A 24,656-nucleotide genomic window follows, 5' to 3' on the forward strand; every position below is an offset into this window, starting at 1 on the left:
AGTCATTGCGTGTATTAGAATTAGGCTACCTATTTTCAATTCAGCCTATAATGATGAACGAAATTGGCTAATTAATTGAACAATCGTGCCAATACACACACATATATATTAACTGACTCATCGCGCGGAGCTATTTGAAAGCCTGCATTAACGCAGACGACTGAAAGATTGACTGGCCACTTAACAGGTAATTTCAGCAAAACATCACTTGTTGAACTCCTCAGTTGAATCGGTGTGTTTAATAAGTCAGTGTATTTTATAATGTTACGAATTTTCGAATTGTTCGTCAGATCGGTTTCTTCTCTTGAAAAGCGTTCAGCTTTTCTGCCAACAAATTCCGCCATGTAAATAGCAATCCGCCATGGCGCGAGCGCATCTCGCTCTTAAAGGGAATGGGAGATGACACTCTGATTGGTTTATTGAACGTTACCTCCATTAGGGTAGAGTGGGGTAAAACGCCCCCCTGGGGTAAAACGCCCCCCACCTGTTTTTCTCAAAATAAGCACTAGAGGTAGTCAATATACATTTTCACTGTTGCTATGCACTACGTTTGACAACGGGGATAAACAAATCTCCTTGGAGAAGCTGACACCAGTGACGTATTTGAAGAGAAGAGGATTACATGGCAAGCGCTATAATTTTCAGATATTAGTAAACAAGTGTTTAAGAGAATATTGTTCTGCAGGATATCACAGTGATGTATGATAGATGAATAGTGAAGTCTGTAGTTTGAGAGGATATGTTATTTATAAGGAATATAATTATATTTTAAAAATTAAACATTTTTTTAAAAAGTCGTAGCTTGTGGGGTAAAACGCCCCCTACGCTGAGGGGTAAAACGCCCCCCAGAGGCCATAGTTTCTCTCTATCATAATTACTATAATAACATATTTCTGTCTATCAAATCCTTTGTTTTACACTTAATGCAGTATAACTAGGTGGTAAAATCAAAATATTTAAACAAAATTAAAAAAAAAAAAAAAAAAAATTACCCCATGTGAGCATTAGGCTAGCTTGATAGCACAGTTAGCTCACTGATGGAAGGTGGTTAGGTGACCCAATGAAATTGGGTGGCTTTTAATGCATTTATTGGATATATTTTACTACATAAATACACAAATTTATAAGTTTAATATTTTTTTAGGGTTTTCTGTTTGTCTTGGTGATAGTGGTGAAATAAATACATCAATTATCAAATGTTAAAAATTTGGATATGTTGGATATTCCTCAAATATTAAAAATATTAAATATATAGGCCTATACATGTTGATACATTACTTGCCTTTAGCTTTTAGAGATTAAAAACTAGTCTGTTCATTTTGCTGTTGATCTATGAAGCAAACTGGTTGGTAAAGGAAAGGGGGCATTTTACCCCACCTTGGGGGGCGTTTTACCCCACCGCTGGGGCAAAACGCCCCCTTTGTACAAAAATATTTTCAGTCAAAATACTAAATAATTATGAAGGCTGAGCAATTTTAATATTTGGTGAATAACTCCTGCCATAGTCACTCAAAACCGGGATGGCAATTCTAGTCACATTTATGTTTTGTTTCATTGTAATGTCACATTTTCCTTAAGGGGGGCGTTTTCCCCCACTCTACCCTACTCATTAAGAGAATAGGGACAACCCATTTCAAAAATGCGCCCCGGCGCACGGACCGTTTTTCCGTCGTTAAAATAGCAAAAGTGGATTTGGACACGCCCTGAGTGCACCTGCTCCGTGCGCTTTACACTTTGCGTTTAGATCGTTAAAATAGGGCCCATATTGTATGTATACATTATTTGCTTCCATTTTACAATTTATTTGCTTCCATTTTAGAACACTGGTTATTATATAAATAAGATTTGTATTGTATTACAGTGATGATAAAAGAGACCTGAAATCGAATGCATTTCTGATTTGTTTATATATGTCTGCTGCATGATAATACAATTTGCTTTCTCATGACACTAGTTTTAATTATCCAACTTTGCTGCATAACGAATCGATAAAAGCGACCAGCTGCATATAAACTAATGTTAATAGATGGTAACAATCATGACATTAAACATTTGGGTTGAACTTGCGTGTGGTTTTGTCACATTGTTTTAAAGATCAAAGTGCAGGATAAAAAAATTTTTGCCTTAAAGAATGAATTGATTCTGAACTGCCGAAATTAGTCTTCAGCAATTACAGTCTCACTTCCTGTTACAAACCTACATAACAATGTAAAAATGTGTGTAATGGCAGCCGGTTGCTCACGAACAACATCTATTTTGACCCGCCTTCAAACACTGAGACTGGAAGACTGAGACTTCAAAAAGCTGAGACTGGAAGAGTTTGGTTTGTGTTGTTGACATGTTGACATGACATCTTTACGGTGTAAAAGCAAATCCACTTTGCATGCACTTCCAAAAGACAAGGACTCACGCTGGAATTGATACGGTAAAAGTGACGCCATTCGTTAGTGTTCGAATCACTAGCTGCGTCTCATTTCAGAGGCTGCGTCCTCCAGGGGTTGCATTTGAAGGCTGCATACATCATTAAGGATGTCTTATTTAAGAAAAGTAACCATAATAAAATTGATGGTTATTCCTCATGAGGTGCAAAATGCTGTATTTTCTTTCTTACTTTGCAATCCAATGGTTGTTTTTCTTAAATGAGCCGGCCTAAATACAGCCTTCAAATGTGACCTGCGGAGGATGCAGCCTTTGAAATGAATAGCCTGTACAAATAGTTCATTATCACTATGTGCCAATATGTAGTTCATGCAGTGATATTTATATTTTATAACAGACCTATATATTTGGATGTTTTGGTAATGGCATTTATTCATGCAAAATAAAAGGCTGATAACTTGCACTTTGTGATTAAGAAGATTGAGTGAATGGAGGTAATAGTTCTGGTGGATGAAGGGCCCCCTCAAGAGGTAAAGCCCAGTGGCCCCTTGTCTTAATGCGGCCCTGGGCCTAAGTCAGCACTGTTTCAACTGGCTTTAAAACAGGGGTGTCCAATCCTGCTCCTGGAGGGCCACTGTCCTGAAGAATTTAGCTCCAACCCCAATTAAACACACCTGAACAGCTAATCAAGGTTTTTAGGCATACAGGAAACTTCCAGGCAGGTATATTGTGGTAAGTTGGAGCTAAACTCTGCAGGACAGTGGCCCTCCAGGACCAAGTTTGGACACCTCTGCTTTAAAGGGTCATGAAACCCCCCTGTTTTACCCTGGTCATTCGCACCTCAAAGCTCAAAAAAGTCTGTTAAAATGGGCGTCTAAAGCTCTGGAAAAGTGGGAGTGTAGAGGGGGAGAAGAGGGTAGAGAACAACCAATGAAGCACAGACATAGAGCACACTCATTATACAGAATAATGAATATTAATATATGAGCGCGGAGAAAATGACAACAAACTCCCAAGCACAAGGGAGAAATGCAAAATAATATTTAATAGGGCTAATAGGCTACTTTGATTATGTTTACGAGCACTGCAGTCTCAAAATCAGTCTTTTGTCTATTAGAATAATAGTGTCGTTGCGTTCAGAAAGGCTACACCACTGTATCCATGTCCAGTTTTCACATATAATTAATTTGAAGAAGACTAGATGACCATGCTGTTTACTGTTTGGTGCAGGAGAATGTGTGAAATAAAAACTTTAAACACGGATACTTTATTCTGTATGAGCTATGAGCCATGTGGCTAGTGTTGTTAAACAACGTGAAGCTCTGCGCTGAAACCGATCATATGCGTGCTCCGCATGTATACCATAACAATCGTATTTTTCATGTGTTCGTATTCAAACTCCAGCTCTGACCGCATCGCGAGCAAAATACAAACAACACATGAATGAGGGAAACATAGCCTACGGCTCGCGTGTTTGAATGCAGCTAGAGCAGGCAGAGGTGAATGAACAGCACTTTTGTGACATTTGAATTCTCTGCTGTAATGCGATCTCATGCGAACATATTTTCCATTTGTGCTGGTAGATTACAGCAAAACAATCCACATGCACACAAACCTCTGCTCTGGTCACGTCGCAGTAAAACACATTGTGTTATAGCACTGAGGAAACGAACACCAACGATATGCCTCTGAATGACAAGAGATCGAGACGAGAGAAGTGATACTTCCTCATGCATAATGCTGCAATTATAATCTTATGCATACTACAGCGCAGTGATTGGATTAAATGAGCTTTAAGTCATGCATAATTGCAGAAACTGTTGACGTCAGCATGTTCGACCAGCCCATACTGGAGCCAATCAGCACTCCGGATCTTTGCTGGTGGTACACGATGACGTCAGATTTTGTGACGTTGCTCCGACTTTGCTTTTCAAACCGGAAGTTAGAAATCGCTCTGAAAAATGCAAAAATAACTAATTTTAACTTTTAAATAAAATTAGTGAGTACCTTTAGTGTTTTCAATGATGTACAGCCTATACATATCTGTTCACAGCTCAAAAAATGTGTTCTGGGGTTTCATGACCCTTTAAAGCGCTATTCTAGACATTAGGCTAGCATTATTGTTGATCATGAACAGTGTTAGGGTATGTTACTTAAAAAAAGTAATTAGTTACTATTTACTTCTCACAAATATAGTAGCTAACTGAGTTAGTAACTTAATTACATCATTATAAAAGTAACTAAGTACCAGGGAAGTAATTGTTGCGTTACTATATATTTTAAAAAATGTCAAATAACTTGGATGCCCCCAATATTAAATATGTTAAAGGAATGAAATGGACACTAAATAGAATAAATTATTGTTACAAAACATTGTACACTAATCTGCACTATTTGTATTTTGCTGTGGGACAATGTGAGACACCTATCAAATTCAATATATTATTGTAAATATTATCATAGTGGATCCGACTCGACTCATGATCCATCCGCTCTTGCTCACGACATGACATTTCTCTGTACTAAAGCCTACGCGTCGGTAGAAAACGCATAAAGAAGACGTATTTAGTTTCATATTTATGTTTAAATAGGCCTATTATAATGATTTTATTATTATAATTTCATCTATTTGATTATGAAAAGTGAACAGCATGAGTAGGATAGGATCATAAGATGTGCAGTATAGAGGGTATGCACGTGACGTCACCGTCGACCGTTACGACTGCGGTCATGGCCACTGAGTGGCAAAAGACTGAAGGGGCTCGCACACCGGACACGAAGCTCAGCGCCTCGCCACGTCTTTAAAATTCGAACGCATTGTTTTAGAACTATAAGTGTACGCACACCGGCGGCGACATTCGGCGCCTGTCCGCGGCGCCCACCCAGCTAACCAAAATACGTGACTGTTACATAACTGCAACGTAATTTGGTGACCAAACTTTCGTCGTGGCGACGTAACTAGTTAAAAAAGTGAAAAAAAGTGAAATTCCCGGATACGTTGCCACAGCGTAACTTTGTGACGTTGCCAGTTAGTAACTGCGACGTCGTGGTCAGATGAATTAAAAAAATTACTTTTTTAGCAGCAAACACTTAAGATGGGTTTTTCATGGCCACCGGGCAGTTAACTGGGTCCAACCCATGCTCTTTACACCATGAGGTGAGCTGTACAGTCTCCTTGTGGATAGAGCTCTAGAGTTTAGTATAGTCTCGACCACTCCAGCTGAGAGAGCAGCTTCTAGGTACTGAGCCTCATCAGGGGCCAGACCCACAGCTCTGGACGGGGGTGATATATTGTGCCCCCGCCCTGGAAAAGCAGGTCCCTCCTGATGGGGATCTCCAAAGGAGGGCCTGCCAGTAGTGACACGATGTTAGAGAACCATACTCAGTGCGGCCAGAACTGGGCTACCAAAGGGAGACTGACCCCGTCCCAACGGACCATCTCTAGAACTCCCAGGAGCAGGGTGATCAGGGAAAATGCGTACAGACATAGCCTCAGCCACATCTGCACCATGGCATCCAGCCCCCTTACAATAGGGTTTCAGCACTTCATGCTTGAACCCCTAAATATACTTCAGAGATATTTTACTCATAAGAATTTCTAGTGGTGCCAATAATTTTGGCCAACATGTATTGGAGAAAAACATTCATTTCATAATGTGAGTTTCCCCCCACTTTCAATTGTTTTACTTCATTGAAAGGTTAGAATTTTGAATGAAAGATCAAAAGGATACACAATGCAGATTTATTTTCCCAGCCGCCTTTCCTCATATTTACTAAGGGTGCCAATATTAGTGGAGGGCACTGTATATACTTTGGGAATAGCCAACATGGCATGTTTACTAATGTAAGTTATGTGTAGTAAACAAAACCGCATGTCTGCCCCATTCATTCACACAGAGACACACAGAACAGTCTTTTTGTTGTTTAGTATCCACAAAAACTATATCACAATTAGAATAAAGAACTTAAGAATAAAAAAAAAAACTTACCAATCACAATCATCGGCTTGATCAAGTTGATCCTCAAAATGAAATTGAAAGTCGTGCTCTTCCTCTGAGGTAAATTCTTCCAGAATTATTCCTCACCATGTCTTAAAACACATGAATCTGACTGTCACGATCCCTGCCTGTGTTCCCTGTCTTCATTGTTGTGTGTTCACCTCATGTTTCCCTGCCACTCTGTTCACTTGTTTGTTACCATGGTCACTTATTGGACCATGGTAACCCCCCCCCCCCCCCCCCACACACACACACACACCTTGTTTAGTTCATTAACCTTGTTCACCCTGCCTATATAAGCTTGGTTCACTCATCCATTTCCTGCAAAGTCTTGTCTAATGTAACACTCAATTCTGAGCATTCTATCAGTTTGGTTTTGATCTCTGCCTGTTTCTTGAATTACCCTGTCTGCCTGTGTGTTGCTGCCTTGTTGTTTGTTTTGGACTGCCTTTGTTGGAAATCTCAGAAGCATAGACCAGGAGACTTTGGGATCTCTTGAAGCAGAAGTTACTCTTTATTGAGAAACACGCTGTGCGTCGCTGTGGTCATCCAAAATCTGACTAAGGCAGTGACTTGGTAGTTCATATACATTCAAGGGGGAGGGATACATAGAGTAGAGGTGTGGACAATCTAAACAAAGGATGCAAATGCAGTACAGGAATCAGATCATTCCCTACATTTCCCAGCCATGATCTAATCAGCATAAATGTGTCATTCAAATGCATAGGTGCTAATCCAATCAGTCTGACAGTATCACCCATACCTTTACATTATCATAGAGACAAAAGCACCGCTGTATCTTGAGCTTGTCATGCCAAATGGTCAGGAAAACAAAAGGTTAATGTCTCAGACATCTGGGCTGCCTGCCTTGATCGCCTTTAGAATGTCATTATCTTTACCTCAAAATGGAAAACACAATATACCTCACCTTAGTAATTCATGTGAGGTGATGTCAGGATGTAGAATCAACAGATCTTAAACAGATTATTAAATTTGTAATCCCACACCTTCTTGTATATTTATGACCCTTTGCCTGTTTTGGACCTCGATTGTGGATTACCGTTCAATTAAATTGCATTTGGATCCTCAAACATTTGTGTCTCTGAGAAATACGTAACACCGACTAAGCTTGATGCATTTTTTCGAGTTGATGCAGGCCTTCACTCTGTTGCATGAATCGCCTCAGAATTTGTGTTTGAATGCTGCATGCTCTCCGTGGGTGTGGCCGCATTAGCGGATAATGATCTGACTCGCGAACGACTCTCTTTTCAAACAGATTACATAAACAGAGAATATTTGATTGTTTCATTTGATTTACATGATTTAAAACCTGACTTTCAATGTTTCTTTAGACATATGTCTCATGTTTGTGTGATAAGTATTCACTAAATTACAGTTCATTTTCTAACGAGTATGCCATGTTAGTTTTCTTTATTTTGTTAGTTTTCTTTGATTTTACTGTAAGTGTACACAAATAAAACATTCCAAGACATTCCAGTTTTTAATGATGTATAACTCTTATTTGTATGGAGTATGTAAATGTATCTAAATTGATAGAGTATTTTGACTCTCTTTCTCACTGGTACGAAAAAAACAGAGGTGGTATCACCAGCGCTACTGCCGACCCCTGGGAGTTAATAGATAACTATGCAGAAAGTAACGCAGGACAAATGAGTAGTACTTCATTAACACTTCAGCTACTACTATTAATTAATATGGAAACAAGATTCAGTAATCAGTACGTAATGGCAAATTTTTGACTGAAATAGTTCCTTATTAGGTAATCATCAATTACTGAATGAGATTGGTCTCCTTAAGAACTAATAACAAATCACAGCATTACCATGTGTCTGAGGCGTGAGCAATTGTTTTTTTGCTTGCATTTTATTTTACAGTATGTGCACTTATGTGTACTTACAGTGTACTTACCTAAAAAAGTATGTGTAATATAAAGGTTAGGTTAGGTTTAGGGGTAGGTTCAGGGTTAGTACCTAGTTACCCAGTTATTGCAATTACTATAATAAGTACATAGTGTGTACATTGGGAACAGGACAGTAAAATAAAGTGCTACCGACTTTTTTGCTCTGAATGTGGTCATAAAATGCATTCCTAATTACTCAAGTGTTACCTGGTCACTCTTCAAAAACTACTAGTGATCTGGACTATTATTTTGTGTATGTTTTTAAAAAAAAATGTTTTTCACTGTCTTTAGTTTATGCTGGATTTTTCAGCAGGGGAGACAGAAGAGCACATGGCAAATTAAATTCATTTGCTCATACAGAAACACAACACACCTGATAGACAAGAGCACATGGCAAGGAACCAACAACCAATGCCATGTGCTCACACCGTGGGGCAGAAGCATGACTGACCCCACATTTAAACACAAAAGGGACAGCAGAGCACACAGCCATGGAAAATAACCTCAAAGCTGTGCGCTCACACACACGAACAAAACACAGAACGTGTGTCACAACATATCTAATTTGTTCTTCCCCTTTTTTACACAACAGTATGAGCAATTCGAGAGCACCATTGGCTTCAAGCTTCCCAACCACAGAGCTGCCAAGAGACTATGGAAGGTCTGCATTGAACACCACACCTTTTTCAGGTAAATTAAGTTGCTTTTAAACATATTACTGGCTAAATTCTCATTAAGCTGTATTCAGCACAAACTTGGCTACCATAATATGTGAGAAACATTTATGTAGTTACATGTTTGTATTTTTGAGAGAATAACGTTTATGCATGATTACTGAAAAAAAAAAAAAAAAAAAAAAAAAAAACGTAAATCACTGAAATAAGGCCACAAAACAAAGTACGTGTCCACAAGACGTTTGACTAATGGATCTTGTAGACTAGAGTTTTTGATTCAAAATATATAAAACTCATCCTACCTACTCATTCACATAACAAATATATTGATTTAAATTTTATAAGACACTTTTTGTTTAGAAAGACAATATGCATGGAGGCGTGAATAATCCTGAATAATGCTATGATTCACACCCGAGGAGACGATGACCCGCATAATGTGTCGCATAATGAGCTTTTCAGCCAGGTATGTGAGAGGGAACTAAAGAATGTGCGGACAAAGTAGTTTATTTTTGTCACAGTTCCTTTGTCTCCCAGACTCTATTTCCCATGATCCTCCTGTCTCCACACCTGCACTCACTTCCTCGTCTTCTCCCCATCATCACGGATTACCTGCACCTGTTCCTGATCATCTGCACTCCCTTTATAATGGACTCACTCCCTTCACTCCTTGTCTGTTCTATTGTTAGTTAAGTGTGTATTGTGTGTGTAACTCTCCTTCGTTTGATTAAACTACCCAGTTTTGTGGTTTTCCGTGTATGCCTCATCTCTACCACACTAGCACCGTAACAATTTTGTAGTTTATTTAGAATATAGTTAATAATATAAATGAGAGTCAAAGGCACGTTTTGAGTACACAGTTATACCTGAAATATACCTGGAATTTTCAAGGTGTTTGGTGTTTCTATGGAAAAAAAAAAAAAAAAAAAATCTGATCTCACGATTCACGCAGTCCAATGTAGGCCAATATCTGGTCATCTGTGAGATTTGAGAAAGAAAAAAACATCTGTGAGCATGCTGATAACAGGATCATAGCAACTATTGATGTTAATATAATGTCTACTTTCAACAGAAAACATGATTTTTTTTTTATGTCATGCATACACATATTATTGCATATCATGTGAATTTTGTATAAGCCTATTATATTTTAAATTATATACAGTATTGGTCAAAAGATTGGACACATTACTATTTTCAGCTTGCCTTTATTTGATCAAAAATACAGAAAAAACAGCAATATTCTTAAATATTATAACAATTTAAAATAATGGTTTTCTATTTTAATATACTTTAAAATATAATTTATTTCCATGAAGCAAAGCTGAATTTTAATCATTCATTGTGAACAAAAGCTTAATTGATGTGGCACTTTATATAGTGGCTATTTTACAGTAAACAATTCATAATCTGTCTAAAACAGTCCAAAGAAATCTTGTTCAAGCATTCATATTACATCTATGACATTTTATGTATCGTATTTATAGAGCCTATAAATGTTAATTTGCAATTTAATATGTTGCTAACACATTTTATTTCAGTATTTATTACTTCGGCTGATTTCACTCATCTCAGTATTGGAATGTAGTTTGGGAAAAGCCGATATAGCATGTTTACTAATGTAAGATGTGTAGTAAATGAAACCGTGCAAGACTGCTCCGTTCCTTCACACAGAACATTTCAACGTTTCTTTGGACATATGTCTCATATTTGTGTGATAAGTATTCTCTAAGTTACAGTTCATTTTCTGAGGAGATTCAGAATGGACTTCATTTAGAGAGAGATGGCACATCATGTTAATTTTCTTTATTTTGCAAAAAGCACAGCATTTTGTTTTTACTGTGAGTGAACACAAATAAAAGAAGACATTTAACATATTTGAATGATGTATAACTTTTATCTGTGTCAACTGAGTATTTTGAGTCTTGTTCTTAATGGGACGGCCGTTATTTTGCTTCACATTTCTTAATAACAAACTGTCACTATTGTGCTATGAATTTAGCTTTCATGACCTTTCAGTAATTTGTGTTTGATCATCCTGCCAATGTCTGAAGTCACCACACAACAGAATACGTTTCATTTCTGGTCTCTCATGTTTGCATGAAATTTAAGTCGAAGTCAATGGAGAACAAAGTCTATTGTTTTTAAATACATGAGAAATCTTGGGTATGATTAATTTGGATTCTCATATTAAATGCTTCTTTTGGCATGCACTTTATTGCTGCAGGTATGTTAACAATACATTCTCATGTGATGTAAATATATATTATTAAAAGGGAGTTGTCTTTTCAGTACTTTCTGATTCAGATTATTAATTATGCATTGTTCTGTTTTAGGCTAGTGTCTCCTGAGCCGCCACCAAAGGGCTTTCTGGTAATGGGTTCAAAGTTCAGATACAGTGGAAGGACCCAGGCCCAGACACGGCAGGCCAGTGCTCTGATCGATCGGCCTGCTCCCCACTTTCAGCGATCCACTAGCAAGAGCTACCTTCTTTCTCGCAGTCTAGACGGAGGTTAGAACATGTTTGTTTTCCTCTGCTTTGCCTTTTGCTCTGGCAGAATTGTTTGCATTTTGGCAAGCTCATTGCAGTAGCTTTTCACTATTTTCAGACTTAATGCTGTTTCACAATGGAACACAGTTAATCTTGGAGTTATGCATGGTCTAGCATACTTGGTTCAGCAGTAGCTGTGGTTGGCCATGTCACTCCAATTATTATTATATTATTATTATTATTATTAACTCTCTGGGCCCTGAAGTGTTTTGACATGCCCTGGCATTTTTGCTTATTTCTGTTACTTTAAACATTTTCATGGGAAAAGTCTGATTACACTGTATTCAGCACAAACTCTGCTACAATAATATGTGAGCAGTATGAGAAAATGACATTTATGCGTGGTTTGTGAAAATAACATTTTGTCACTGAAATATGTTCACAAGGCTTTTGAAAAATGTATGATATAGGCTAGATTTTTGTTACAAAAAAATGTGAAAATAATCCTTACCAGTCATTCACATAAAACAATATATTGATTTAAAATTTGTAAGACAATGTTTTGTGTCAAAAGGCTATATGGAGGGAGGGCAAAAACGATCATGAATAATGATGTGTTTTACACCTGGGAAGACAAAGACCCTCCCCTAATGGCCCTGTCAGCAGAATAGGACTGTGAGGGGACTAGAACAAAGAATGAGAAGAGATTTAAAAGAATGGCTTTTTGATTGTATTTTATTTACAACACAACATAATCCAAATATACATAACAAAGACCAAAAAGGCACATTATTAAGCACACTGATCTAAAGACAGAGACTTGAACAGTCACACACCTTTGTGCCATTCCTGAAACAGTTACTGTTCAACATACCTGTCATTTCCAAGCTGTCATTTTACCATGTTTGTGTAGTGCAGCTTGCTGATGTTCTCTCAGAGAAAAACAGTTTCAGCACGACTCATCAGAGGCATCTGGTTCCTGCAAAAAATGACAACAAAAGAATTGTGAACATGCTGATATCAGAAGCAAATAGGGCTGCATCTAATTGTGTTTTTTCTGGTTAAAATTGTGATTTAAATTTCACAAAAAAATATAACGAACACCAGGTTTGTTGTGCCTACTTGTAGGGTTGCATAAAACAACAACAATAATAATAATAATAATAATAATAATTTTACTTTACAGAAAACTTTTATTTTTGGGGAAAAAAGCAGGGGGCCTATAACGTCTTGGTTATGGCTGTAACCTTAGTTCCCTGAAGAGGGAACGAGACTCTGCATGGAGAATGATGCTGTGGGAACGCTTTGCATGATTGCGTCATGAAGCACATGTGAAGTATGGCAGGGCTTATTCCCTCTTCAGGGAACTAAGGTTACAGTCATAAACGAGATGTCCCCTTTCAAGGGAACCCGCGCTGCGTCGAGAATGACGCTGTGGGAACATTTATACCCATGCCACCATAGTGACCAATGTCTGTCTAGTGTGAATCATAAGCACTAGGACGAAAGTACCCGAGCCCCAGGAGTAGAATTCAAGTCCAGGTCATAAAACCTCACAAATATGTGCGGTGAAGACCAGCCTGCCGCATCATTAACATCTTGAAAGGGACACTTCGGAGAGGAGAGCCTTAGAGGCAGCCATACTTCAAGTCGAGTGGGCTCGAACTGACATAGGGGAAGGTTATCCGGCCGACTCATAAGCAAGTGATATAGCCTCAACTATCCACTTGCTCATCCTCTGCTTAGATGCTGGGGACCCCTTGCTAGGAGACCCAAAACAAAAGAACAACTGTTCTGTCTTAAGCCACAGGGCAGCTCTGTGGACATAAGCATCCAATGCCTGAACCGGGCACAGAAGATTATTCTTTTCTTGGTCTGCATCCCTGAAGGGTGGAGGACAGAAAGCTTGCAGAACAAGAGCTCTAACCACATTAGTTGGGGCCTTAGGGATGTCACCTGGTCTGGGATGAAGAAAAGCTTTCACCATACCTGGTGTAAATTCCAAGCATGAAGGGGCAACTGACAACACTTGCAGATCACCTATCCTTTAAGAGAATGATACCCAGGAGGAACAATGTCTTAAGAGTCAGTCAGGAACTTGACTGGAACCTCCTCAATAGGCTAAAAAGGAGCTAGGGAAAGGCCTTGGAGCACTACGGCCAAATCCCATGCCGGTACCCTAGCTTGGGTGCCGATGCTCTGTTTTTGTTTGGCACGGTATGAGGAGCTGGATTTCGATGTTTGGGGCTGCTCCCGCTCAGCAGCCCCTGGGACCTGGTAGTGACGGGGGAGAAGTTTCTGGAACGCCGCCGTTTGCTTTTGGGACGAACATCCTGCCTCTCCGCTGGCCATTGAAGATTTATTTGCCAACAGCGTTAGTCACAACCTCCACCAGCTCCTCATATGTGGGAGAGTGGGATGGCAAGTCCTCAAACTCTCCCATATTGATGCTTTCGACATGAAACTCCTCAGAGCTGTGATACGTGAAGCACCGGCGCTTCAACCAGAGCAGAAGGAACCACAAAGCGTGCTTCTGAACTCTGAGAAAAGGCGTTGGATCTAGCACGTGAAGGCAGAGATAAGGCTGGGCCCGTCTCTAACACCTCTGCTAAATCCATTTGCGATGGAACCAAGGGGAACCTCAAAGAGCGCCAGGCAGGAGCGGATCGTCCGTAGCAGAAGCAGGGAGGAACACACAATCTAAAATGTTGTTTGCTCGCCGATATATACATTATATATATATATATATATATATATATATATATATATATATATATATATATATATATATATATATATATAAAATCGAAAAAAGAAAACTTATTAAGAAAACTCAACTTATTTTTCTTGTGATTTTGAGATGACAAAAGTTGTTTTCTCATGATCACAACTTATTTTTCTCGTGATCTCGAGATAACAAAAGTTGTTTTATCATGATCGAAATAACAAAACCGTTCTCACGATGAAATTGTACACAAGAAAATCTCACGCCTTCTGAATGTTACTGGTGTAGGCCTATATCATGTTGTATGCGCGCGTTGGCGTCTTTGAAATTTCATAAATTTACCAATTGCTCGGAGCAGAGATGGATTTTATCTCCGCATGGGGGTCTCCCAGAGGAGAAAGTGACAAAAATGGAGGAAGATAAGGTATGTCACTTGCTAGATTAACATTACTGTTCCTGTTTTATGGTTATTGAAATGTTCATCATGATGCTCCATAGCACCTGTATAAAAACTAATATAAGTCCTTATTAGCAGAAAAACAACACATCCAGTAATGTCGGATTTGCGAGTCAATTACTTTTTTTTAAGTCAAGTGACTTTTGAAATTACCATTTGTGGTAAGATGATCGATGCGGTGGCTAACTGACAGCAAAAGAAGTGGCAACCTCCAGAAAAAGTCCATGGAAAGTTCTTTTTTATTTTCGGGATCCACAAGTTTCAAGTAGACATAGCAGAAGCCAAGGCAACATATCCAATGAATGGGCAAGTTTAACACAGGAAAAAATAAAAAATAAAAAAAACTATTTAACCCTCTGGAGTCTGAGGCTGATTTGGGGCTTGGAGAAGTATTGACATGCCCTGACATTTGTGCTTTTTTCAGTTGTTCATAAACATATTAATGGAAAAGTGTCATTACACTGTATTCAGCACAAACTAGGCTACCATAATATGTGAGAAACATGTATGTACATGTTTGTATTTTTGAAGGAATAATGTTTATGCGTGGTTATTGAAAAAAAACAAAAATTTAAGTCACTGAAATAAGGCCAAAAAAATTATATTATATATGTGTTCACAAGACTTCTGGGTATTGGAGGTTGTAGATTAGAGTTTTTGCTTGAGAATGATGTAAAAAATTATGCTGCCTGCTTGTTCATATAAAACAATAGAGAGATTTACATTTTCTAAAACCTCTTTGGTCAAGAAACACAGTATGTGTGGAGGCGTGAATCATCATGAATAATGGGTCATTTACACCTGAGAAGACAAAAGAATCGCATAATGAGTTGTAATTACCTGCATAAATAGTGAGCTCTTTCAGTCAGGTAGGCTGTGGAAAAACCCTCTGTGATCATGTCTCAAGCTCATCATGGTGTATATCAAACATACAGAAAAAACAGCAATACTGAGAAATATTATTACAATTTAAAATAATGGTATTCTATTATATTCTTTACAATATAATGTATTTCTGTGATGCAAAGTGTCTGAACAATTATGTTACCTCTATGGCATTTCATATAGGCTTTTAGCTTAAAAGCATGCACATTTGGAGAAATATTGATGGATTCTCATATGTTTGTCAATTTTCTATACAGGAGTAATATTTATTCAATATTTATTGTCATCACTATGAGCGCTGGATACTGTGTTTTCAATTCATACTTGCAGCCGGAGGAACTGAACTAACAGAGGCTTCCAGAGATTGCTAACTATGGCTATTCAAAACATTTTTTAAGACAATAAATACACGATTGAGATGATGTATGCATGTATTGACTGAATTTGCGTCTGAATAGCACTGGCTCCATGGGCATGGCCGCATTAGTGGATAATGAGCTGAATTATGGACTTCTGACATGGCTCTCTTTTCATACAGATTATACAAACAGAAGAATATTTGTTTTCAATTTGACACAATTTAAAACCTGATATTTCAAGGTTATTTTTTAGACACGTCTCATTTTTGTGTCATTAGTATTCACTAAGTTCCCATTCAGTAAGTCACGCTCGACGTACGTCGGACAGATCGATGAATAGGAATCTCGCTAGAGAGGCCAATCTACTTTGAGTGTAACTAAAACGAGCCAATGCACATTGGCATGCAATCATATGCATCAGCTGCTCACCTCGCAGCGCGGGTATATAATGAGCAGCAGGTGCGTTGTATCTTCAGCTTTTCGCTTCGGAGCTGAACAGGTGTTTTTTCCTGTTCTCTGCAAGCAAGTGTCTGCTAAAAGACGAGTCAAGCTTTTTGGTCAAACTTCTCTTTTTTTCAGAGTGCGGGCGGACAGCACAGCAGCAGGGTCGAAGTCCTCTCTTTATTTTCTGTTTTTTGTTTCGTTTGCTATTATTGAGCAAATAGCTGTTTTGACAGCGTCAGAAGGCTGTTCTCACGGCCGTTACGGTGCGCTTTTGAGCGCTGAAAAGCCGTTTTTACGGCTGGTAAGAGTGAGCGCCTTCAAAGAGAGAGAGAGCACATGACAGGCTGCACACAATCCCTGTCTGTATTGCGGCGGCCGTTCCCCTGCGTGCTTCAGCACTTTTAAAAGAGTAAAGTTCCTAAAAGAGCTTACACAAGTAGAGCTTGCGTCTTTTTAAAGATGACATTCTACTTGTGTGCTTCTGAATGCGGTCGTTTCCTGTCCTCACTGATGGCCACGATCACTGTTTCACATGTCTGGGCGCGTGCTGAAACGATGCTCATGGGTGTTTCATGTTTTCATATGAGAACATGACCGTGGAGATCAGCGAGAGCAAACCTCTCGCTCCTCTGCGTGCCGTGTGCCATCGAACTGTCGGGGTTGTCACGGCAACCCAGCGCTCGCTCGGCGCTCTAGATGCGCGGTTCCCTTGCCTAATCTCCATTGTAGTGCCCTCTCTGGTGCACCAGAAGAGGTCTACTTTGCTGATATGGCTTGGGTGACATGAGGTTGAGGGGTTCCTTCAGGGAACCAACCCCCTAGGGCCCCTCTCTCTCTAGCGCATTACAAGCTGTGCAGTTTCTGGATTGGATTGCTGGTCCTTCTCATAGGGGAACCTAGCATTTCATTCAGAGCTCCAGCTGAGGGTCAGACGTCGACTGCAGCATTGGAGAGAGTGCTGTTATGCTGCCCACTGTAATGGTGTGTGCTTATGCTGACTCAGATTCAGAGTTTACAGCCATGCTTTCCTGGGCAGTATGGAGGTATTTTGGTGCCATAAATATGGAATGCCAAAAGTACCAAAATGAGCTGCGCTTGTTGACTAACCGTGATCAAAGTCAGGCCCTCAGCCAGACGATGTCCACCTCAGTGGTCCAGAAGTGCCCCCTGGCTTACCTTGTGAGGTGTGAGAGGTTGTCAAGATAAATGCTTTCTCAATGCTCCCATCTCCCTGAGACGGGCGACCCAGAGATAGGTGGGGCTGCTCTTTCCACCCCCCAGAGGAGGGCCAGGTGGTAAATCCTTTTATTGGGTTTGTTTCTGTTCCACCGCTGGCCCAACAGCCAGCAGTACCCAAATTTTCAATAAAAGAGCAGTTTTCTCCATCTCCGGGTCTGAAGAGGGCTCGGAGAGCAGTGGGAGGGCAAGAACCTCACCACTCTCATCCCCCTCTTCTGTCGCCAGCGGACAGCAGCAAGCAGCGGGTAGCCAAAGCCTTGACTGCTCCCTCTGTCCACCCATGGAACCAGGTAAGTGTTGCCCAGCACACTGTGACGCCACTTCGGGCCGCCTCGCAAAGAGAGCCCCCCCAAGTGTTCCACCTCGCTGCCCCACTGCGGGTACGCTGGTGGTCCCTTTGGTCCTGCTTGTACAGTCTCTGCGAGCCTGGTTGGCGCTCCCCAGTCTGTCTCGCTGGCTCATTCGGACCATCAGGCTTGGCTATGTGATTCAGTTTGCCCGGCGTCCCCCCAAGTTCAGGGGCGTCCTCTTCACTACAGTGAAAGATGTCAATGCCCCTGTCTTGCGTGCAGAGATCGCAGTCCTACTGGCGAAGGACGCGATAGAGCCGGTCCCTCCAGCCGATATGAGGTCAGGGTTCTACAGTCCCTACTTCATTGTACCCAAGAAGAGCGGTGGGTTACGACCTATCCTGGATCTGTGAGTCTTGAAACGTAGCCTTCACAAGCTACCGTCCAAGATGCTCACGCAGTAACACATTTTCGAATGCATCCGTCCGAATTCGAATCCGTTTCGAATGCAAACTCGCCCCGGTGCAGAGGATCTCTTTTCTTGGTATGGAGTTGGATTTGGTCGAACAGATAGCACGCCTCACAGAGGAACGTGCTCAGTCAGTGTTGAATTGCCTGAATACGTTCAATGGCAGGACAGCGGTCCCACTGAAATACTTTCAGAGGCTCCTGGGGCATATGGCAGCTGCAGCGGCTGTAACACCGCTCGGTCTGCTTCATATGAGACCGCTTCAACACTGGCTTCACGGCCTTGTCCTGAGATGGGCATGGCAACGCGGCACGTTCCGGGTGGCAATCACTCAGGAGTGTCGCCAAGCCTTCAGCCCGTGGTCGGACCCCTTGTTTCTTCGGGCAGGAGTGCCCCTAAAACAGGTGTCCCGGCATGCTGTGGTTTTCACAGATGCCTCGACCACCGGCTGGGGTGCCACGTACAACGGGCTTGCAGTTTCAGGGGTTTGGACGGGACTCCATTTGCAGTGGCACATCAACTGCCTCGAGTTGCTTGCAGTGCGCCTTGCTCTGAGCCGCCTCAAAGGGCCGCTACGGGGCAAGCATGTACTGGTCCGTATGGACAACACTGCGACCGTTGCGTACATCAACCGTCAAGGTGGTCTTCGAGCACTTCAGATTGCTCCCTTTGAGCCCTTGCAATCAGCAGACTTAAAGATTCTGTCTCTGAAGACTTTGCTGCTGGTTGCATTGGCCTCCATCAAGAGGGTAGGGGACCTGCAGTCATTTTCGGTCGACGAATCGTGCCTAGAGTTCGGACCGGGTGACAGCCACGTGGTGCTGAGACCCAGGCCTGGCTTTTTTCCCCAAGGTTCCTACCACTCCCTTCAGGGACCAGGTAAGCTCTGCCCTCGGAGGAGGCAGACCCAGCCCTGGCTTTGCTCTGACCAGTTTGCGCCTTGCGACTGTACATAGACAGAACTCAAAGCTTCAGGACCTCAGACCAGCTCTTTGTCTGTTATGGAGGCCAGGAGAAGGGAAAGGCTGTCTCCAAGCAGAGGATGGCCCACTGGATAGTGGATGCCATCGCTCTGGCTTACCAAGCTCAGGGCGTGTCCTGCCCGCTCAGGTTGCATGCTCATTCCACTCCATCCTCCTGGGCGCTGGCTCGTGGTGCCTCGCTAACAGACATTTGTAGAGCTGCGGGCTGGGCGACACCTATTTGTATTTTTTATTTTGTATTTTATTTATATAGCACCAATTTAATACAACGTTAGTTGTCCAAAGTGCTTCACAGTGCCAAGAAAGAACAAACGTAGAAAAAAATAAATAGATAAATAAAACAATACAAAGCACACACATAACACACATTAAACATCACTCTCAATCATTAGACCTTGCATTCAAAGTTAAGCAAATGTGATTTCAACATAGCTTTGAAAACAGGTAAAGATTTGATGGATCTAATCGCGACTGGGAGATCGTTCCACAATTTAGGACTGGCTCGAGAGAAGGCTCGATCACCTTTGTGTTTGTATTTTGTCTTAGTAACGGCAAGCAGATATTTGTTTTCGGATCTCAAGGATCTTGGCGGAGTATACACTGTCACCATCCTAGATAAGTAAGTAGGCGCTAAATTGTGAATGGCCTTAAAAACAAGTACAAGAATCTTAAAAACAATTCGATAACGTACTGGCAACCACTTCAGTGAAATTAAAAGCGTGTCACAGAATCATGTTTTTTTGCAGACTTGATCATTCTCGCTGCTGCGTTCTGAATTTTCTGCAGACGCATTAGTGCTTTACCATCAACTCCAAAGTAAAGGGAATTACAGTAATCCATTCGAGAAAAAAACATAGCTGAAATTGCCTTCTCAAAATCAGATGAAGATAAAAATGATTTAGTCTTTGCTAATAGACGTAAGTTAAAAAAGCATGATCTGACAACTGATTTTATTTGACAATCCATCTTTAACTCACTGTCCAAAACAAACCCCAGGTTTTTCACCTTAGATTTAGTAGATCCTGATAGGGTAGTAGCATTTAAATGCTGGATTACTTCATGCTTCCTAGGTCCAAACACAATAGCCTAGGATTTGTTTTCATTAAGCATCAACCAATTTGCAGCCATCCAGTCCTTAACCTCTTGAAAACATGTCAGCAGAGCATCAAATGAATTTGGCTGTATCTCTCTCACGGGCAAATAGATCTGCGTATCATCAGCGTAGCAGTGAAAAGATACGTTATATTTTCTGAAGATAGCCCCCAAGGGTAGCATATAGAGGGAGAAAAGTATTGGGGCAAGAATCGACCCTTGTGGAATACCCCAGGGAAGATGTACTCTTGAAGACTGACAGTTCCCACTGCTAACTGAGAAAGACCTGTCCATGAGATACGATTCAAACCATTTCAGCACATTGCCTTTTAGGCCGACCCAGTGTTCAAGAGGATTGATTAAAATCTTGTGATCCACCATATCGAATGCCGCACTAAGATCGAGCAAAATTAGAATAACATTCTCGCCATTGTCAAGTGACAGCAAAATGTCATCTAACACTTTAACAAGCACTGTCTCAGTACTATGGCGAGACTTAAAGCCTGACTGAAACAGCTCATCTATTGCATTCAGCGTAATGTGTGCTTGTAACTGTTTAAAAACTACTTTTTTCTAAAACCTTTGCTAAAAAAGGTAAATTAGAAACGGGTCTAAAGTGATTAGGATCCTCTATTGCCAAATTTGGCCTCTTTAACAATGGAAAAACAGTAGCATGCTTAAAGGCCGTTGGGCAAATGCCCTGACTGAGGCATTTGTTAATTAACAGCAGTACAGTGGTCCCTACACTATCAAAAATCTGTTTAAAAAACCACGGTGGCATAACATCCCCTTTAGATGAAGAGGGTTTAAGATGTGACACAACATCTGCCAGAGCTGGAAGGGTGATAGGATAAAATTCCCCCCATTCCGTGCTACACGGCACAGCCGGGTCTACAGATGGAACCACAGGTATTTTAGACTGCAGGTCGACAATCTTCCCATAAAAGAATTTAAGAAAATCTTCGCAACTTAAAATGGCAGGATCTGGAACCATATTTTGAACAGGGTTAATGACTGCGTTTATAGTCTCAAATACAATTTTAGGCTTGTTTGCATTTAGAGTAATAACATCAGAATAAAATTTGTGTTTTGCATCTCTAGACGCCTTCTGAAATGTCAGTAGAGAATCTCTAAATATTTCATAATTGACCTGCAATCTATGCTTTTTCCATCTCCTCTCGGCTTGCCGAGTAAGTTGTCTAAGGTTCCTTAAGGATTCATTTACCCATGGCTGTTTTGATTTACCTCTTTTCACTTTAAGAGGAGCAACACTATCCAGAATTTCCACACAAACAGAATTAAACTGATTCAACTGCTCATCCACACTTAAATTCATCAAGGATGTTTCACATTGAGTAACTTCACATCTGTCTCTATATAACATGGAAAACTCTGCACTAGTCAATGAATTAATTTTCCTAGACCATGTTTTTTTAAGCACAGGCGTTCTCAAATTCTTATAACAAGAGACATTAAAAAAGACTGGCTTATGATCAGAAAACACTACCTCGTCAATCTCAACATCCTGAATATGCAGATTAAAAGATAAAATCAAATCTAGGGTGTGGCCCAATTTATGAGTTGGCCCTTTAACCCACTGAATCAAGTCAAAAGATTCAATCACATTTAGGAGCTCTCTAGACACAGCATCCTGCCCACAGCACAAATGTACATTGAAATCCCCAAGAATTAAAAAACAGTCAAATTTTACAACCAGTCTACTCACGAGATCAGAGAATTCATTTATAAAGTCCTTATTTGGCTTCGGTGGACGATAAACAACTGCAACCAGCACAGGAGTTGGCTGCATTACCTGAAAAGTCTGTAATTCAAAGCTGTTATAAAATTCAAAAGATACCGACCGACATCCAATGTCATCTTTAAAAATCGACATAAGCCCTCCACCTCGACCAGCTAATCGAGGGGAGTTAAAATAGGCATAGCCCTGTGGTAAAAGTTCAGTCATTGGAGTCAGGTCTCCTACCTTTAACCAGGTCGGCTTGCTGCGCTACATGCGCTGTTTTGCTCCAGAGAGTCCCTACGGGCAGACCCTGTTGAGTCCTCCGGTTACCCTTCGGCAGCCAACGTGGTGGAGCGTCTGGCGCCAGGCCTATACTCCATTGCATCCTTGAGAACCGGATTTAGGCTGGGTTCCATATGTGTGACCCTACGGGGATCCCATATGGTTTTTTTCCATGGTTGCTCCTAAACGAAGCCCGTGTCTTTCCCTCTGGGAGAACCCATACGTTCGTCGAACGTGACCGAATGGGAACGTCTCGGTTACAAAGGTAACCCTCGTTCCCTGAAGGAGGGAATGGAGACGTACGTCCTGTCGCCACAGTCGTTGTCCTGCTGATGCTGCCGGTTCGGCTCCTCAGCGAAAACCTGAAGATGCAACGCACCTGCTGCTCATTATATACCCACGCTGCGAGGCGAGCAGGTGATGCATATGATTGCATGCCAATGTGTATTGGCTCGTTTTAGTTACACTCGAAGTAGATTGGCCTCTCTAGCGAGATTCCTATTCGTCGGTCTGTCCGATGTACGTCTCCGTTCCCTCCTTCAGGGAATGAGGGTTACCTTTGTAACCGAGACGTTACAGTTCATTTTCTGAGAACTATCAGATCGGACTTCGTTCAGAGGGAGACGAGAGATTACGCATCATGTTAGTTTTCTTTATTTTGCAAAAAGCACAACATTTTGTTTTTACTCTCAGTGTACACAAATAAAAGAAGATATTAAACAGATTAAAATGGTGTATAACTCTTAATTGTATGTGCAACATTGACAGAGTATTTTGAGTCTCTTTCACACTGGTAAGAAAAAAACTGCGGTGGTATCGCCGGCGATACCTCAGAGTGTTAAAGTACAACTCAACACATAACAAAAAAAACAAAAGAAAAGACTAAATGGTTGGCTACTGTTCCAACAAACACCCGTCGTTTTTTTATTTTTTTTGTTCAAACATTTCCACCCTGTCTTGGGTTTCTGGAAAATAGTAGCCTTTAAACCATTCATATCCAATGAATGGGCAAGTTTAACACAGGAAAAAAACAAAAAAAAAAAAAAAAAAAAAAAAACTATTTAAAGTACAACTCAACACATAACAAAAAAACAAAAGAAAAGACTAAATGGTTGGCTACTGTTCCAACAAACACCCGTCGTTTTTTTGTTCAAACATTTCCACTGCTCTTTTATACTCTTGGCCCCCTCACTTAGTATTCAAACGGACCAATCATAACACTCCATTTGTTAAACAGTACATTTCACACTTCACATAGACTTTCAACCTCACAAGTCACACCCAATATGAAGTTTTCCTTTAACCAAAGACTTCTCTCCATAATAATTCATCAAAGTATACATTTGAAAGACATTTTAATCCACACATCCTTAATTGGGTAACTCCTCCCCTTCAGGATGCCATAAAACTGGTTTCCTGTTTGCGGACCACTCCTTTTTGAGCTTTCCAGGAACCGATAATACACAGAAATGAAACACACGTTAATATTCACACATTTCTTGATTTTATCACTATATTGAATGTTTCACATTACCAGCAGTCACCATGGGATGTGAACCTTCCATGTTACTGCTTCTAAGTAAAACAAACATAATGAAGATCTTACCAAAAATTCCTATGGTGTTTTCATTTGAACTATGTGTGCTACATCACATTTTCCCCCTTCTTCCCCCTCTGGATGGTCTAAATTTGGCAAAAGGGACAAATAATCAGCAATAAGATTTTTTGTGATCGTTATGAATTCAAAAAATGCCACCTTTAAAAAGCTTCACACGACGCGTTTTATGGCAGTGATATCAATGCTCATTGGCTCTCGCCTGCTTCGTCACAGATTGCGACATGCCGTGAAGTGAAGTAAAGTGAAGTGAAGTGAAGTGAAGCGGAATACCATTTTCGTGGATTAATAACTTAATTCTGCTTGTACCTGATACAAAACTATTATATATCACCAGAGAAGACTGCGACTGCAACACATCGTCATTCGGACTACTATTGGTATCACTTTTGACATTTTCTTAATAAAGAAATTATTGTGATTAAGTTACACTTTTCTGTCTGTTGTGTTTTTCTTTATATTTTTAAGAAATGGTTATGGGTAGGTTTAGAGGTTTGAGTGGATTTAGTGGCTCAAAATATCCGTTTAATGCAATATATTGTTACTAAAATTGTCATAAATATTAATGTCCATTACGTTCATTTTATATTCTCTATATTCTCCATTTTATGT

The 24,656-nt window shown here is 40.5% G+C and overlaps 1 protein-coding gene across 2 annotated transcripts in view; it reads left to right on the forward strand.

Moving 5' to 3' along the window:
* The first annotated feature begins 11,350 nt into the window (after positions 1-11,350).
* LOC125261117 overlaps positions 11,351-24,656 on the forward strand; it is a 182,639-nt gene continuing 169,333 nt past the window's right edge. For both annotated transcript variants that reach the window (XM_048179709.1, XM_048179711.1), the window contains exon 1: positions 11,351-11,484. The gene's annotated coding sequence lies outside the window, so the exon portion shown is untranslated. The remainder of the gene's footprint in view (positions 11,485-24,656) is intronic.

Source organism: Megalobrama amblycephala, unplaced genomic scaffold (assembly GCF_018812025.1).
Source record: "Megalobrama amblycephala isolate DHTTF-2021 unplaced genomic scaffold, ASM1881202v1 scaffold320, whole genome shotgun sequence".
NCBI classification, from domain to species: domain Eukaryota; kingdom Metazoa; phylum Chordata; class Actinopteri; order Cypriniformes; family Xenocyprididae; genus Megalobrama; species Megalobrama amblycephala.